This window comes from Rhipicephalus microplus, chromosome 8 (genome assembly GCF_043290135.1).
Source record: "Rhipicephalus microplus isolate Deutch F79 chromosome 8, USDA_Rmic, whole genome shotgun sequence".
Taxonomy (NCBI): domain Eukaryota; kingdom Metazoa; phylum Arthropoda; class Arachnida; order Ixodida; family Ixodidae; genus Rhipicephalus; species Rhipicephalus microplus.
The window spans coordinates 4,211,965-4,228,359 of NC_134707.1; the positions used below are offsets into that span (position 1 = coordinate 4,211,965).

The window sequence follows — 16,395 nt, forward strand, 5'->3', positions numbered from 1 at the left end:
TGTTGTTTGCCACTTGAAAATATTTCACGACAGCACATGCTTTCTTTTCGTGGTCAGTCGTAGGTGCGGCTACGCTAAGGTGCTCTGGAAATACACAGCATACACGTTGCGTTGCTATGAAGAAAGAGAGCACACTGATACCCAAGGAGCAACACAGCAGACGGACGGAGAGCCATTAAACCGAAAGCCAGTGCAGACCGCATGCATTCCATAAGCCTTTGCGAGTTTACACCTCACCTATAGAACCACTTTCTCCACTCAGTCGCCAACAAGTCAGACCATTAATCTTCTCAAGCAGTCTTGCATAACATTCTATAACGTAAATGTATCAACCACTCTCCTCTGCACAGTGTTTGGCATTGAGAGTATAATTTAAATAAACTATTTATGTTTAGGCACTTCGGTGATGCAGTCAAATTAAAATTTCATGCTTGCACTTTAGTGAAGGGGCATACAAAAAAAAATTCATTGAGCAAAGTTCAATTAGTGTGACTTGTTTTAAGCAAGAAATTTTTTTATGTTGAACATCTGCTACATTCTCAGTTGTCAGTTTCTAAGTACGCTTAGCTGTATCACGTGCTTTTTGGGGGCAAAGGAAAAAAGCAGTGATCATGTGCATGGTAAGATCATATGCTTCTTTTTGTATTTCCACAGTTCGACTAGCATTCATTGGCTTGCTGCAGTGCCACTGATTCTCCAAGTTTTAAATGGTTATAATAAAAGCACATAAACACTGAGGATACACCTTTTATTCTTTTTTTGTTGCTGTTATTTGTAGCTCCTCTAAATGTGACTTGCACAGATCATGTCTTGGAGCTGTCTGCTGCTTCAGTTTCTCACACTTGAATCTTCAGCAAAGGTGAACTTTGCTCTGAAGATCACAGCGTCGATTCAATGCACAGTTTTCGCAGGTTGTCCTTTGGCCACATCCCTTGAAGGCCTTGCGTAACATAAGCATTGTTAATGCTGAGCACATCGCTTTCTCGTCATACTTTACATAGAGAACCTCCAAAAAAGAAAAAAAAAACAAGAAAAGACTGAGCGATGAATACTCAAAATGGCAGTGCCATCTTACAAATAAAAAGTCATCACTTTCACTCCCCCAAGACAGCACATTTAAAATTCAAGACGACAGAACTAAAGCGATTGGGGAAAGATTCATTGAAGGGCGGCGGCATCAAAGACAATGTTACCAGCTACAAATATGATGACGAGAGACTACTGAAGCCGTTCAAGTCGTGCTAAGTGTGCGCATCGTGTAAGGGCTCGTTGGTACATGGGCATGTAACGTCGATGAGCGCGACCTACTATTACCGTTACCCGCCTCGACCCACACACGTACTTGAGATGAACGCTACCTGGTGAGTTCAAAACCATACCCAATTATGCAACATTCATGAGATACCCCCACCACTCTGCAACGCATTAACTCGAGTTCTTTCAGTGGGAAGATGCGGGCAGCTTTTTTTTTTTTTTCACCTTGTAGCAGCTCACTGTAGCTGCAGCTGAGAGGAAGATTTTTTTAAGGTTTGATCAATGGTAATGCTTATTTTTGCGACGGTCACACAGAACTGCTGCAAAATTCCATGACCTGGCCAGGTTTTTTAGAAATTCCCCAACTTTTCCATGACTTTTCCCAGCAGGGTCCAAATTCCGTGACTTTTCCAGGTTAGTAGACACCCTGTGTGTCGTTTCTTTATGTGCATGTTCGTTCTGTAACCTGGTGTGTGCTGCCATAGGCTTTAACGATGCGAGCTAACAAAAACCAAAATTATCCTAAAGCTTAGAAGTATTTGTTGGTAGTCTAGTTGGTACATCATTTAAGGAAAATTCTGGATGCCTAAAACACCACGAAAATGAAGAAGCACACCCTGTGCTTGCTTGTTTCACTTGTGGTGTTTTAGGTGTCTAGAATTGTCCCTTATCCAAAACTGCCTAACTAGTAGAGTAACATGCCCCGCCACGGTGGTCTAGTGGCTAAGGCAATCGGCTGCTGACCTGCAGGTCCAGGATCGAATCACGGCTGCGGCAACTGCATTTTCAATGGAGGCGAATGCTGTAGGCCCGTGTGCTCAGATTTGGGTACAAGTTAAAGATTCCCAGGTGGTCGAAATTTCTGGAGCCCTCCACTATATGGTGTCTCTCATAATCATATGGTGGTTTCGAGACGTTAAACCGCACTTATCTATCAATTTGCAGAGCCTATTCACTTTTTGAACCTGTTTGCCATGTGCCATATTTTTGATTACATGCTGTAATTATTATATGTTGTTATAATTTTCCAGAATGTTAAGGTGTACTATTGCAGAAATATTAGCAACCATATTGGACTTCGTATGTATACCCCTCTGCAGTAATGCCACTAGGGCGTTGCAGAAATTCTGTAAATAAATAAATAAAAACACAAATGCGCAGAAGCCCCGCCTCCATAGCCTGTGCTCCAACATCAATATAAGTTGTCGCTGAGTATATAACAGCCAAATTGCAATATTACCCCTCAATACCAGTGTGATCGCAGTGTATATACTGTTTAACTGCAATAGAGAGCATCAAACCTACTACTAGAAAAGATGGTGCCACCATCCGTGTGGAAAATATGTTACGTGAGCACACAAAACTCTCTTACATAAGCAATGTTTTACATAGTTTAAAGAAAGACTTTCTAATGAGGAGGCATTGTTTCATAGGCACACGGCACCAAGAACCCCTATTTAGTGTTTGTTTTTCCAAACATGCTACCAAAAGCATGGGAATAGCTTTGACAAAGAGAACCAGGCAAAAAGAAATTACGTATCTTGTCCTATAAAGTCTGTTCCCTCTACAACAATTGTAGCTGTTGCTTTTTGCATGCATCCAGGTCTCTTTGGTTACCGGCGCAGTGCCACGTTTCTCGAGACCTTGCACGTGATGAGCTCTGCATCTTCATGTAATATACCCAATGCATTCGACCTGCTTAGAGAGTTCACAAGGAAAGCCTTTAAAGAGTTCTTTACGTCTTCTACGAAATTTTTTATAGGCCTAGATAGTAGAATAATAAACATTTACTAATTTATCCATTAATAAAGTGCCTAACTAGTGGTACCCACTGGTTTTGCAGCTACTCTTTTATGGTCGTGAAAGAGAGCGACCAACCCTGTTTTCAATAAAAAGATCGCTCTCAGTATTGTGTCTGAGGGTGAATCTCTTTTTCGGAGGAAGGCTGTGTGGCTGGGGTATAAGTGAAGGTTCGATTGGGAAACTTTACACTGGCTACAACTGTAAGTTGACAAACTGACTCAAGAGTCAACTTGTCCGGACAGACCGACTGAGTAATATTTCAGCGAGTATAAGTCCAAGTGAGCCTTTTGAGGGCTGAGGTGTACTGGCATCGTGACAGTGAAAGGGAAGTTACGATAAACACCACCAGTGTTCCACGCCCCGCAACGAGTCAGACGAACGTGTGAGCCACAAGACTCGATGCCACGGCAGCAGCGCCGCCTGCGAGAGACCCCATTCAGCAGACGACAATTTCCAGCATCCTGTTTGTACTAAGAATAAAAGATCAAACGACGAAAAACCATACAATGAGAGCCACTTGCGAGACGCTACATGTGCAGTAAGTGCGCATCGGTTCTCCACCCGGTTGTGCTGCATCAGTTCTGTACCAACTCGCAGAGGGTTACGGTAATTTTCTCATCGCCTTGAAATCCTGGCAGCAAAAGTAGCTTGTGCGAGTACGGTCAGACGATGTAAGCCCACTCATGTTTTTTCCGTCCTGTCCGGCTGTGTGCTGTGCGGCAGCGCCAACTGTAAATTACGCCTGAAATGGTATGTCACCACGTCGTCTGCCAGCACATATGGGCTGATGCACCACACTACACCGTCAACCTCCGCGGTGGCGTGCACTAGTGTCATGGCCGGCCCAGCCGAACATGCGGCACCGCACGCGTTGTGCCCAGACAAATGTATGGCAACGCATGAGTGCACAGAAAACGCCACAGGTGCTGCCAGCTGAAGATGCCCCGAGTGAGCTCCACCTTTTATCACCAGCCTGTGGTTCTATCAAATGGACTTCAGCATTATGTCTGTTTAGAACTCCAAGTATATTCACACACATTATGCACTAGCACTCATGCACCACCTCAATATTTATTGATCAGAGACATGAGTTAGAGGAAAGGTGCCATGACCTCCCACCGCAAACTGTTTCACTAGGAGCTCTTGGTAAAAATATATCTCGTCAGTCGCATAATTAAATCACTGTTAACTCGTACGTAAACGGGCAAGACCAAAAGGCATATCGCAAAGCCCCTAACCGGGGCTTTGCGGTACAGATATTGGCGGTACAGAACATTGACACCATAATCAAAAAGCTCGTTTTACACCAACGGACTCATCAGATGGCTCACTCAGGCTCAGGTCAAGCCGTGAGTCTGAGTGAGCTCGAAGTTTTTTGTGAACCTGTGGCTACAACACGTGCTTGCAGTCAATGCTTCCATGAGAACGATTTTTGCATCCACATGGGGCTGCGATGTTCAATGCGTAGCAGAAAGCGCTCAATGAGATGCTTGCCAGAGCCTGCTAGCTGACTACTAATGCCTTTGCAGCATAAGCTGGCCCATGTGTTGCCTACTTCCATATCTTCCCCAAAAATTATAGATTGATATTCACTCCCAAATTAAAGTTGCTCGCCCCATCTCAACCTTATTTGCTTTCAATGGAGCCGCATGTATTCCCTCCAATGAAGAATCTTGCGGAAAGTGGGTATGAGAAGGTTCCATTTTTTTTCTTAATTTTCCAGGGCAATTATGGTATGTCAAAAAATATATTGCAATAGTATTGAAAGTTTGACTACTTGGTATGGATGCATTTTTAATTACAGTACAAAAACGACAAAGACAGAAAACAGAAATGGTACTAACGAATGCTGGGGGACACCTACAAGGGACACCTACAGCACTTGTTTGTGTCCATTCTGTCTTCCGTCTACGCGGTTTTCGCAATGTAACCAAAAATGTATTTTCAAAAAACTTCGATAATATCTATGCAAAACAGCTATGCATGTACACAGTTACAGATGCTTATTTATGCTGCACCACACCATCCCTTAACTGAGGCGAACCTGTGTAAGAGAGTGCTTTTCAGGGATTGCTGGCATTTTTTGAACAAAACTTCTTTGGGGATAATATTTTCTAGCAGCAATTACGCGCAATGTGCACTCTCTGAACAATTTTGTAAACAGGTAAGCCTGTAAACAACCTTGCTTTTTTGTATCCAAGATTATTATTTTGACTGTAAAAACTCCTTTCCTTAGAAAGCATTCACAGAAATGACCATCAGGGCTTCTGCGTGATATTTTTATAAAGCACTGATAGCCAAATTAACCATTTGCGTTAATCTCCAAGCTGGCTTTCCTGCAAAGTTGTTTTCCAATCAAAAGGTCTCGTTCTCAGACAGCTTTTTTCACTCATTGTGTTGCCTTACCCCACTCTCTTCTTTACGAACGACAGGTGCCTCGCCCACCGTGCGATCTCAGGGTTCGTTCGAGATGGGACAACCACTCAGTAATTGTTGGGGGGAAAAGTCATTTTATTGCATGTGTGAGCAAGAAAAGCAGTCTGGGCATGGGAGTTCGGCTGGAAAACAACCTTGCAAGAAAGCCGCCTTGCAGATTTCAGCAAATGGTCAATTTATGAAGAGTGTGAGGACACTGTCCCACCTAGGATGCAAGAGAGATGCATCAATTACGGGGGCGACTCCATAACTTCTCGCCCCTTATACTACGATCGACTATGCTATGCTTTATGCTCTCTACTCCTCCTAAGATCGTCCTCACCCTGGCTTTCCTTTCCCACCCTTACTCTATGCGAAGCTATGCTGAGAGCTGCTTGGCATATATCCACTTTGCAGAAAAGAGCGAAGCTCTTTCGGCTGAAAGAGCTCCGGTCAGCCGTAACGAAATTTGAGAGGCCGCTGTGGAACACGCAGCAGATTATCACCACGAAGGTTGGCCTTTTTAAAAATTATTGTAGAGTCTTTTGGGGCTAGTAATACAAGTACGCATTCAAAGTACCAACTAGGCCATTTTTCCTTTTTTGGGTAGAGAACCGTGGACGAGCAAGAGCCTTGCTCTCGCTAGTTACTCACCTAGTTCTTTCTTTTTTGATAGTGCTAGAAAACCAAAGTATTACTATCTGTTTAGATTATGATTACCTGGCAGGTAAATGCTCACGAAAATATAACAAATTGATATCTGGGGTTTAACGTCCCAAAACCACCATATGATTATGAGAGACGCCGTAGTGGAGGGCTCCGGAAATTTTGACCACCTGGGGTTCTTTAACGTGCACCCGAATCTGAGCACACGGGCCTACAATATTTCCGCCTCCATCGGAAATGCAGCCGTCGCAGCCGAGATTCGAACCCGCGACCTGCGGGTCAGCAGCCGAGTACCTTAGCCACTAGACCACCACGGCGAGGCGAAAATAGAACAAAGGAATAAGCAATTATGATAGAGTAAAACAGACTGAATGGTGATATGCAGCCCCTTAGGAACTTGCTTAAGCTGGTGAAGCTGATCTTTGGCCTTCATTTCTGTTGTTGGTGCATGCGAGCTAAAATGTTTTTGGTCCTTTCAACAACAGCCAAACAAACTTGTATCAGTGCATGCACATGACCTTGTTTACATGACAGTGTGTTCAACTTTGCACCTTGCAGAGGTTGAACAGCTGATGGTTCAAGATGAATGCCAATATCTGCCTTTTACATTTTGCAACCATTTTTAAACATTAAATTTCCATCCTGAAGTCGCAAGTACTTCAGTCATCTGGCCATGTTGTTCCTGAAATGCCAAAAAAATTACAATATGAAAATTTGCTTTCGTTTTTCTATTTAAAGATATTGTTACGTGAAGATACGTGCAGAACTAGGCACTTTAAGACATATTTACACAGTACCAACGCACAAGCCAAGATGGAAAACGAGTGCTGTGTTCTACACCAAAATCACGTCTTTCTCCGTGCCTATCTAACCCTTTTGTGGGACATTGTCTCATAACATAACCCCCGAATGCTGAAGCACCGCCTCGGTGCTTTCCATGATAATGCCGAGTGGTAATGTTTAAGGCGAGATACATGAACAATGTCTGTAGACAGTGAAGAGGAGGAGGAGGAAGACTCAAGCGGGGCTATCTCGTAGGTCACATCTGTCACCTGGCGCAATACGCGGTAGGTTCCCGAGTAGCGGGAAAGCAGTTTTTCAGAAAGTTCAACGCGCCTGGTCGGAGTCCACAATAGCACAAGAGAACCCGGAGTAAAGGAAACTTGGCGATGATGAGAGTTGTAATGCTGTCAATGCTGATCTTGCGATGCTAAGAGACGCTGACGGGCAACTTCTCGTGCTTTTCGAGCTCTGGGCATATTCGGTCGTCGAGTCGACGGTTGTCGGAAAGATTATGTCAAACGGTAAAGTTGGATCACGGCCAAACACGAGATAGAAAGGTGAAAAACCAGCTGCATCATGGTGTGAGGAATTATAGGCGAACATAACGAAAGGCAATGCACCGTCCCAGTCCTGGTGGTCGGACGATACGTACAGGGCGAGCATATCGATTAAAGTCCGGTTGAATCGCTCAATCAGTCCGTTAGTTTGTGGGTGGTAGGCTGTCGTAAATTTATGTTTTGTCTCACAGGAGTGAAGCAGGTCGTCGATAACTCGGGAAAGGAAATAGTGCCCACGACCTGTGAGGAGTTGGCGTGGTGCGCCATGATGAAGTATGACGCCGCGCAGGAGAAAATCGGCAAAGTCCGTGGCACAGCTGGTTGGTAGAGACCGTGCAATGGCCTACCGGGTTGTGTGATCCGTCGCAACAGCTATTCACTTATTCCCAGAAGTGGACGCAGGGAAAGGGCCAAGGAGGTCAAGACCAAGTCGAAAGAACGGATCAAAGGGAACGTCAAGTGGTTGGAGGAACCCAGCAGGGCTCACCGAAGGTTTTTTTCGGCGTTGACACTGGTCGCATGAAGCGACGTAGCTGCGGACTGAGCGATTTAAGACTGGGCCAGTAAAATCGACGCTGTACACGGTCATACGTCCGAGACAGTCTGAGGTGACCGGCAGTGGGAGCGTCGTGGAGCTGGCCGAGCACGCTCGCACGTAAGTGGGAATGTACTACAAGGAGCAGTTCGTTTCCATCAGGGCGGACATAGTAACGGTATAATGTGCCATTCTTGAGCACGAACAGTTGAGTAGATGGATCGGGTGCCACAGAATGAAGCTTCTCGGTGATGTTACGTAAGACAGGGTCTCGGCACTGTTCCTCACAGATGTTGCTTAAAGCGGAGAGAGACAGGACACATGGCGCTTCATCGAACGCCTCAGGTGGGTCCACTGGATTGCGAGATAAGCAGTCAGCGTCATGGTGTATGCGGCCAGATTTGTAGGACACCGAGTAGTTATACTCTAGAAGTCATAATGCCCATCGACCAAGGTGCCCAGTGGGGTTCTTCAAGGATGCGAGCCAGCAAAGTGTGGGATGATCGGTTGTGGCGTTAAAATGTCGACCGTGTAAATAGGGCCAAAATTTAGCTACTGCCCAAACGAGAGCAAGGCATTTCCTTTCGGTGATTGCGTAATTCTTTTCCACCTGCGAGACGAGACTGCTGGCGTAGGCGATAACGCGGGCGCAGCAGCTTTGATGCTGGACCAAAACAGCACCAATTCCATGGCCACTGGCATCGGTGCGGACTTCTGTAGGGGCGGCATTGTCTCATAACAATATTCAGACTGTATGTTGAGCTTCTAAAATTACACATAGGCATCTCAAACTATTTATAACTGGTTATTGTAATCTAAAACACTTTTAAATATGGCTTCAAAGTAAGCAAAAGCGCCTCTACCGGGTCATGACACCTCGTGAACTCATTACCAGTACAATGAATTCAGTGGCTACTCAGGCCCAATGTTACAATTCACCTGCTTTGCAAGTATAGCAGACATCAATGACAGACGAATTTGCAAGGTCCATGACGAAGGCTATCGTCATTCACCTCTCTAGCTGTGTTCTTGGGCTGCTTTCTAATTGGTGCTGGCTTCTTATGCTAGTAGTATTTTAATTTAAAAAATGCAAGAAATACACAAACATTCAGATAGCTTTATTTTATGAAGAATATTGTGAAACAGGTGCCCATCTGGCACCTGTAAACAAAGTTTGGCGGAGGACTGTGCCTGATGCCACACCAACCACGTAATTTCAGTTCTCCCAGCATGCTCTCTGTCACTGAAGTATGGCCTGGCACATAGTACAGAAAAAGCTCATTTATTTAAATGTTAAAGGGGCTCTGAAACACTTTTTCAACTCACCATAGAGTGGATTAACTAAAATAGCTTATTGTGTCACGAATTCAACGCCGCAAATATTTTAGGAATCTGTCGAGTACGAGCGAAGTTCAAGATTTTTCACACGCTGCAATCACATTCTGTCTTATCTTGTCCCGACAAGAGCCCTGGAAGCTAAGCAGGTAGGGATGGCAGGGGCAAAGAAAATACGCCACATATGCCTCGTAACCTTGAGCGCTTTTTTTTCTTTATATTATTTTTCTTCGGATACGCAACTTTTTCAGTGTGATCGTGCTTGCATGCATGGAAAAGTCGCGACCTTCCACGTTGATCCCTGTAATGACTGAATGCGCTATGTTCAAATTGGCCAAAGGCGTCATCGTAGATGGCCTTCTACGAGCAATTTTTGAGCTTCCTCCCTCATTTGCAAGAGAAAACAAAGCACTTTTTAGCTAACTTGGGCAATTTATCGTGAAATACAGACCGTGTGCTGTGCTATAATAGACACGCAGGTCACAGGATCGAATACCGGCTGCGGCGGCTGCATTTCCGATGGAGGCAGAAATGTTATAGGCCCGTGTGCTCAGATTTGAATGCACGTTAAAGAACCCCAGGTGGTTGAAATTTCCGGAGCCCTCCACTACGGCATCTCTCATAATCATATGATGGTTTCAGGACGTTAAACCCCACATATAAATCAATCAATCTGTGCAATAATATTTGGCTCACAGGTTCTCGGGAGCCTTTAAGGGGGCAGAATGGTCCTAGACATTTTTTGTTTATTTCTTCAGTGATCTTGATAAAACTGCACGGGGTTATGCAGTTTTTTCTGCTGATTTCAAATATTTAATTAGTTTTCCTGTAACTCACTTTGTTCCTGAGATAACTTAAGTTCACACCCTATTGTTTAAGGCCACCATAGAAAAAAAAGTGCTTAATTGAAAGTGATATTTAGGATATGCCAACATAGTTTAATGACTATAGAGTGAAAGTATGGAAGAGATTTTTGTTTTTAGGCCTTTATTGGTTATTTTGCAGCAAAATTAACTATACATTTTCAAAAGCAGTTGGAATTATGTTACAATTTTGATTAGTAATTAATTAAAAAGGCATGTGCTCTAAATTCTGCTCTCATACTTGCATTCTACACATGTACAGGTTTCCACTGCAAAGAGAATTATTGTTGTACCTGCCCTAGCTGCAGAGATATTGAGGCCTCAAAATTGAATAGTCACAAATTTACTTTTTTGAGAAAAATGGAAAAAACTGAAAACACACAGTTTCTTCAAAAAGCAACAATCATAGTGTGCATGTTTTGTAATTCTCATGAAGGCGCTCATAAATTGGTAGTAGAGCTTTAGACAAAGGTGCTGGCAAATTATAAATTATAAAGAAGCCTCAAAGTCGGTTCCCCATTTTTTTGCAGGTTCTGCATGTTAACAGCACCAAGAATCTGGACAGTTAAAATTACATTACAAAAAAATTACTACTTCCTGGTGCGTGAAAATTTGCAGAGAGATAGAAAAATACTTGCAGAAACCAAACATGTCCATTTTAAAGAAACGAATATTTTTGTCACTTTTTGGTCCCAAAGAGCAGTCTGCCCCCTTAATACCAATCCGCAGCGTTTTCTGACCATGCTCAAAACGTGTTGCAGGGCCGCTTTAATTAAAACTGACACCCTAATCTTGGCACAGATTTATGTATTTCAATGGGGGGAAACTACAAATAATTTGAACACGTTGATATCAGCAGCAATTCATTCAAACTGAGAGCCCCCTTGCATTCGTTCACATTTGCATGAATTGGCCTAGGATGATCATTCAAATTACTCAGCTCTTTCATCTGTGTAAACAAGTGAAGTAATTGATTTCCATGTATGATTTTATGGTTGTAAATGCACTCTGTCTGCTGCTACTGCTGTATAAGTTGGAACAGCCCAGTCTGGCAATATTTGCCTTTAGCCGTGTTTTTTTTGACAAATTTCACTATTGTTCTAAATAAACTCAGAAAGAAAGACTTTAAATCTTGATTGAAACAACTGTGCCATGTAAATAAATGTGTTTTAGAAAAATGCTTCGTATATTTTGGCACTAAAGACCACTGCTCACGTGAATGCATCTCTGCTTGTTTGTAGAGTGTCCCTGACTAAGAAACAAGTTCTGTTCACTGTTAGAGCATGAACTTAATTTATGAAATGACCTTGCACAAATGTGCACTGCCATCTAATTAGCGGGAATGAGTACAAAGGTGCCCTCTCTGGATTCTCGGTGCACAGTGTTCCATTTGCTTCTTGGTTGCAGTTTTGCTAAATTGGCTAAGATGCTCTATTTCAAATTTAGTACAGCAGTTTACTTCAAGCGGTTTACCGAGTAGATTATACTGAAGAATCAAATTCAAGCTGAAAGAAAACAAAACTTGAGAAGCAAAAGCTTGCTAGTGTTTCTTGCAGGCTTCGGCATTAAAGGACCAAGAGGGGACGCCACAGATGCTAGCCAAGGGAGTTGTCCAAACAAGCTTGCATATGTTGGGCTGTAGCAAGAGGAGAGGGAACATTTATATATAGCTGAAGCATTCTTCAGAGCTTGTGTAGCCGAGTGATCACAGTTGTTTAGTGCACGCGTGAAAATTCTGCCCTACAGCACGATCGCTGTTGTCGGAAAGGTAAGGTGACTTTCCATTCATTTATAACCAGGTTTCTTTTGTCGTGCTAGCCCCGGTTAATCTGGTAAACACAGTCAGGGGAAGGCAGGATGTCTTGGCGGTTAATGCGGTGAAACCACTACATCCTTCGTCGTGCTGTTGTCTCTGCGGTCTTCTGGCATGATTCAGCACCTCTGGTGTAAAAGAGACCTACTGAGGCAACATTCTTATCCCCTGGCTTCTTTTTCGTGTGGCTGTTACAGCCGAATACGGCAAAGTTCACCACTATCACTGCTGGCTAGCGTGCAACTACGGCGCGTACCACCTCTCCACAAATGCAAATAAACTTGTTCGAAGACTTTCCACGTAATAAACACGCACCGCGCACTAAGACACTGCTGTATGTGAACTAAAGAGGAGGGCTTGCACAGTAGAGACCTTGACACTCCTCTTATGACGCGTGGAATTAGTGAAGACAAAGCGCACACAGAACGAAGCCTAGCCCAGCACTGCGCTCACAAATGGCCAGACCGCCAAAATGACGTCGCTGCCCGGCAATACTTTTGCCACCTCGCGGATCAAGGTGCAGAGTATACCCTGTATTGCGTACACCTCACAGGGACATGAAGGGTACTCGCACATATATGTCAGTGTTCGTACCGCTAAGCTCCAGGGGCACTCGTCTCAGTATGCTGCGGAATGTAGCTTTGAGTATGTCAGTAAATTGGGGTATGTGTTAGGCTGCAGTGGTGCCACAATGCATGACCTGTCTCTGAACTTTGGGGACGTCAGCTCGACTGAATAGTTGCTTACAAACTCATCCCATGGCCTTTCTGTTGCCCAGTATGTATTAGCATGAGAAAGAGCCGACATGTTCATTTCCTAGTACAGCAGTGTGGAGAAGGCTCCAAATGATGACATGTTTTCCCATAATATGAGGACTTAGGATTTTGGTAGCAAGTCCATAACAAATACGTGCACATAATTTTAAAAAATTAAGTCGTTGGATAAACGTAAAAAAAATACATGCTGATTTGAACTTGGAATGCTCATGTATATTCTTGCAAATAAAGAAAACAATGCAATGCATAATTAAGTTCAGCTTCACTGCTGTGCACGTGCACTGCAGAGAAGCACGCAGTAAAGACAAGCGCAAACTGACCAAACTAACATTTACAGGTTGTGCTTCACCGCTGTGTACGTGTGCTGCGAAGAAGCACGCCGTGAAAAGAAATATGAATTTACCAAAGTGACATTCACAAGCCCGGTCTCACCACCTTGTACGTGTGCTTTGGAGACCAAAGGTGTTTGTGCAATACATGTGAGTGCCCTTGAAGCAATGATTTTTTTTTTCGATTAAAACTAATCGCAGTTCAGTTCCACAAAAACGGGCGTATGCAAGTTTCAACCTAAGCATTTGGGGTCATAACAATTACACCACAGTTGCTTCTTAATCCCAAATGGCCAATGCGAAACCCAATTTGATTTCGCCATTTCAGCATATTAGCATAATGAGCGGATGAGTCGAAGCAAGTCACACAACTTTTCAGGATGCTATAACAGGTGCCAAAGAATTCAGCACTAGTGTGCTTATCTACATGGGAAGGCTCTGTAAAAGTCTTCTCGAATCCCGCTAGCATAGCGCTATATTATCACGCTGCCTGATATGTACTGTACAGGTATTTCTGGCTATTACATATGGGATAGCGACCGACAGGGCGGAGTACAACTACAAATACTTGAGACGACTGCTTACCTGTTGTTGCAAGGCAGCGCATTGCAGCCTGCGACGTCTGTCGATGGAGCAGTCACCACGATGTTCACGAAATCGCTACGGGGCACCGGTTTACTACATTGTGTGCCGATCGAGCAAGCTTGTCATCACGATGTTGACGAAATCATTACGAGGCACCGGTTCATGTACTGCGTTGTCTACACGAAGCTGCACGACTTGCAGAGACAAAGCACAATAAAAGGTACTTTTAGAAAGTTCAATTAAGGTGCTAACTTGAGAATGGTAGTTATGGTTAGATGAAGAAAGAGACGCCTAGTTTCTGCAGTTCTTGAGAATGAGATCAGGCCTCACCGGGTCACAGAACACCTACCAGTTGACCGGGTAAACAAAATCTAAAATGAAGCTTGAAATTTAGGAAATGATCACTAGCTGAACATGTCCTATAGCACAGCGTAACCAGCCGCTAGCCTTTGCAATCAAATACTGAAACACACTTCCAAACTTAAATAATATCCTTTGCAAGTATTACTCAATATTAACAAACAATGAGCCGCTTTGGAAAACGTTCCCCGAGATGTTATTGCATTCCAAAGTAAACCTGCATTTTTTTTGTACACATAATACCTAGTTGTCATCTAAAATTTAAGACCTGCAAAGACATTCAAGATTATGTTAGAATTAAAAGCACTAGAAGTGATTTATGCATAGTATAAAATCTAGTTTTACCTGTACTAGTTTAAACATTATCAACATGATTAAATATACACATTGTCACAAACAGGACAACATTTTAACATGGTGTAGTAGCACAACTTCAACAGGGACACAGAGTATAAGAAAACACGACACACGCTTTTCTTGTCCTCTGTGTCCCCGTCAAAGTTGCGCTACTACACCACATGTTAAAATGATATCTCGCCAACTAGCCCAGCTCTCAACCCTATCGAACAAACAGGACAATCTGTCAACGTTTCATTAAAAAGGCATCAAGCAAGCAAGGCAAATAACTGGAAGCAACGGCGCAGCATTTTATAGTAGCAGGACATACCTTCAACAATCTTAAACCTTAAATACACTAACCAGCTTTTCGAGAAAAAAAATTGCCGCACCTTATTCACAAGTTTAATACATTCCAGTCAACAAGTATAAATGTTTCAAAGCAATTGAACCAATTTGACATAACACATACACAACGAAAACCTATAAAAAATAAGCCATTATTCAAGGAATTTCTAAGGCTAATTATTCCCATTGTCAGGTGGTGCTTCCTCGAGGCAAAGATAATTCAGCAAAATGTTTTCTCCATTTCTACCCATCCATGTGAAACCCTTGCTCCCTCCTGCCCCTCTTTTCTTTCTGTTTTATGGGCTTTTGATTGATTGCCCCTTTTACCCTGGCGCAACCCATCACGGGGGATCGGCTTTTAACTCGCCCAATTCAGCGTGCCGATTGCCCGTTTTCATCTCCCCGTTTCCACATGTGGGCTTCCCTGCTTTGTTTAAGTTGAAGGAGAGGGTATGAAAAACATACAAAATGCACTAAAGTAGGCAAGGGATGAATCTTGTCCTTGTTGGTACAACATACGTGAAATGTTTTGTGGTCATTTTCTGATTGTTAGCACCAGTGTATGTGGGTTCCCTTCATCTTGATAAATCTGTCCCACAATCCAGATAGGTCGGCAGTTGCAGCCTTGAAGAAGTCTGCATGTTGAGACGATGGCAGTAGCGACAACCTGTGTTCACAAATGTTTCATCTCTTTAGGCTTGTCTTCCTCTCAACTTCTGTGTTTTTTGGTTTCATAACATGACATTTCTGATTTTTAAAAATAATAAAATTGGTATTGCCTTGTATAATCCTTGTTCATAATAGCTCATTTTTGTCTGTATTTTGGTAGATTTTCAATGCACCCATTGTCTTGGTTTCTTTTGAGCAATCATTTGACTGAGTTAGTGAGGCAATGACTGCTCTTCATCGTTTATTTCCTGCCATCTTGCGTCTACAGACATACTATACTAAGACTGAAAATATAAAAGAAACAAAAATAATGATGTTTTTACACCATAGCACCGAAATTAGGTTATTTAGTAATTGCATATTTTTTATTTTATTGCCAGCATTTGAAGTGCCAATGAACAGTTAATTCCTGGGCGAAAGTGAAAAACATTTACCCCCCCCCCCCCCGCGACACGCTCATATGCATTTTTTTTTTGGTGGTTCATTAATTCAAATAGCACAACAATTTGAAAAGTGGGCCAACTGTGGCGTATCACCTTAATTTGTTATGCAGCACTGAGCAGCTGACTCGTCCGTCACTCAGTGTCAGCGCAGCCGATTTAACCTTGTTGAAACGCTCCCGCTGCAGATCGGGCACAGCAGAAGAGCTACACGTGATCCTAAAACCAGCAACGTGTTTAAATTACACACACAATAAATGGACATCATGCGTACACGTATCGCAACAAGAGAAATACGCAACACGTACGGCGGAAGTACGGTAAACAATTAAGGTCTTGCTTTTATCGTAAAGATCTGTATTAGCCTTTAAATAATCTCATCGGGTTGCTGTACAAACCGAGCAACTTGCGCAGCGAGAACGTTTTCGAATTGTGGTACATAAACACAGAGCGGTATTACCATAACTGCCACGAAATTAAAGGGGCAAAAGCGCGTTCACCCGGAGATTAGTTAGAGGTTGACAGCTC

At 43.2% G+C, this 16,395-nt stretch overlaps 1 long non-coding RNA gene across 4 annotated transcripts in view; it reads right to left on the reverse strand.

Moving 5' to 3' along the window:
* Positions 1–731: 731 nt before the first annotated feature.
* LOC119175476 (uncharacterized) overlaps positions 732–16,395 on the reverse strand; it is a 28,947-nt gene continuing 13,283 nt past the window's right edge. Inside the window, exons 2-3 of one of the 4 annotated variants that reach the window (XR_012885443.1) lie at positions 13,715–15,425; positions 732–1,006 (exon numbers count right to left, since the gene is read on the reverse strand). This is a non-coding gene — a long non-coding RNA (uncharacterized LOC119175476). Of the gene's footprint in view, positions 15,426–15,963; positions 16,385–16,395 lie in introns of those variants that run through there. The other 3 variants (XR_012885444.1, XR_012885442.1, XR_012885441.1) reach the window with 3 other exon arrangements.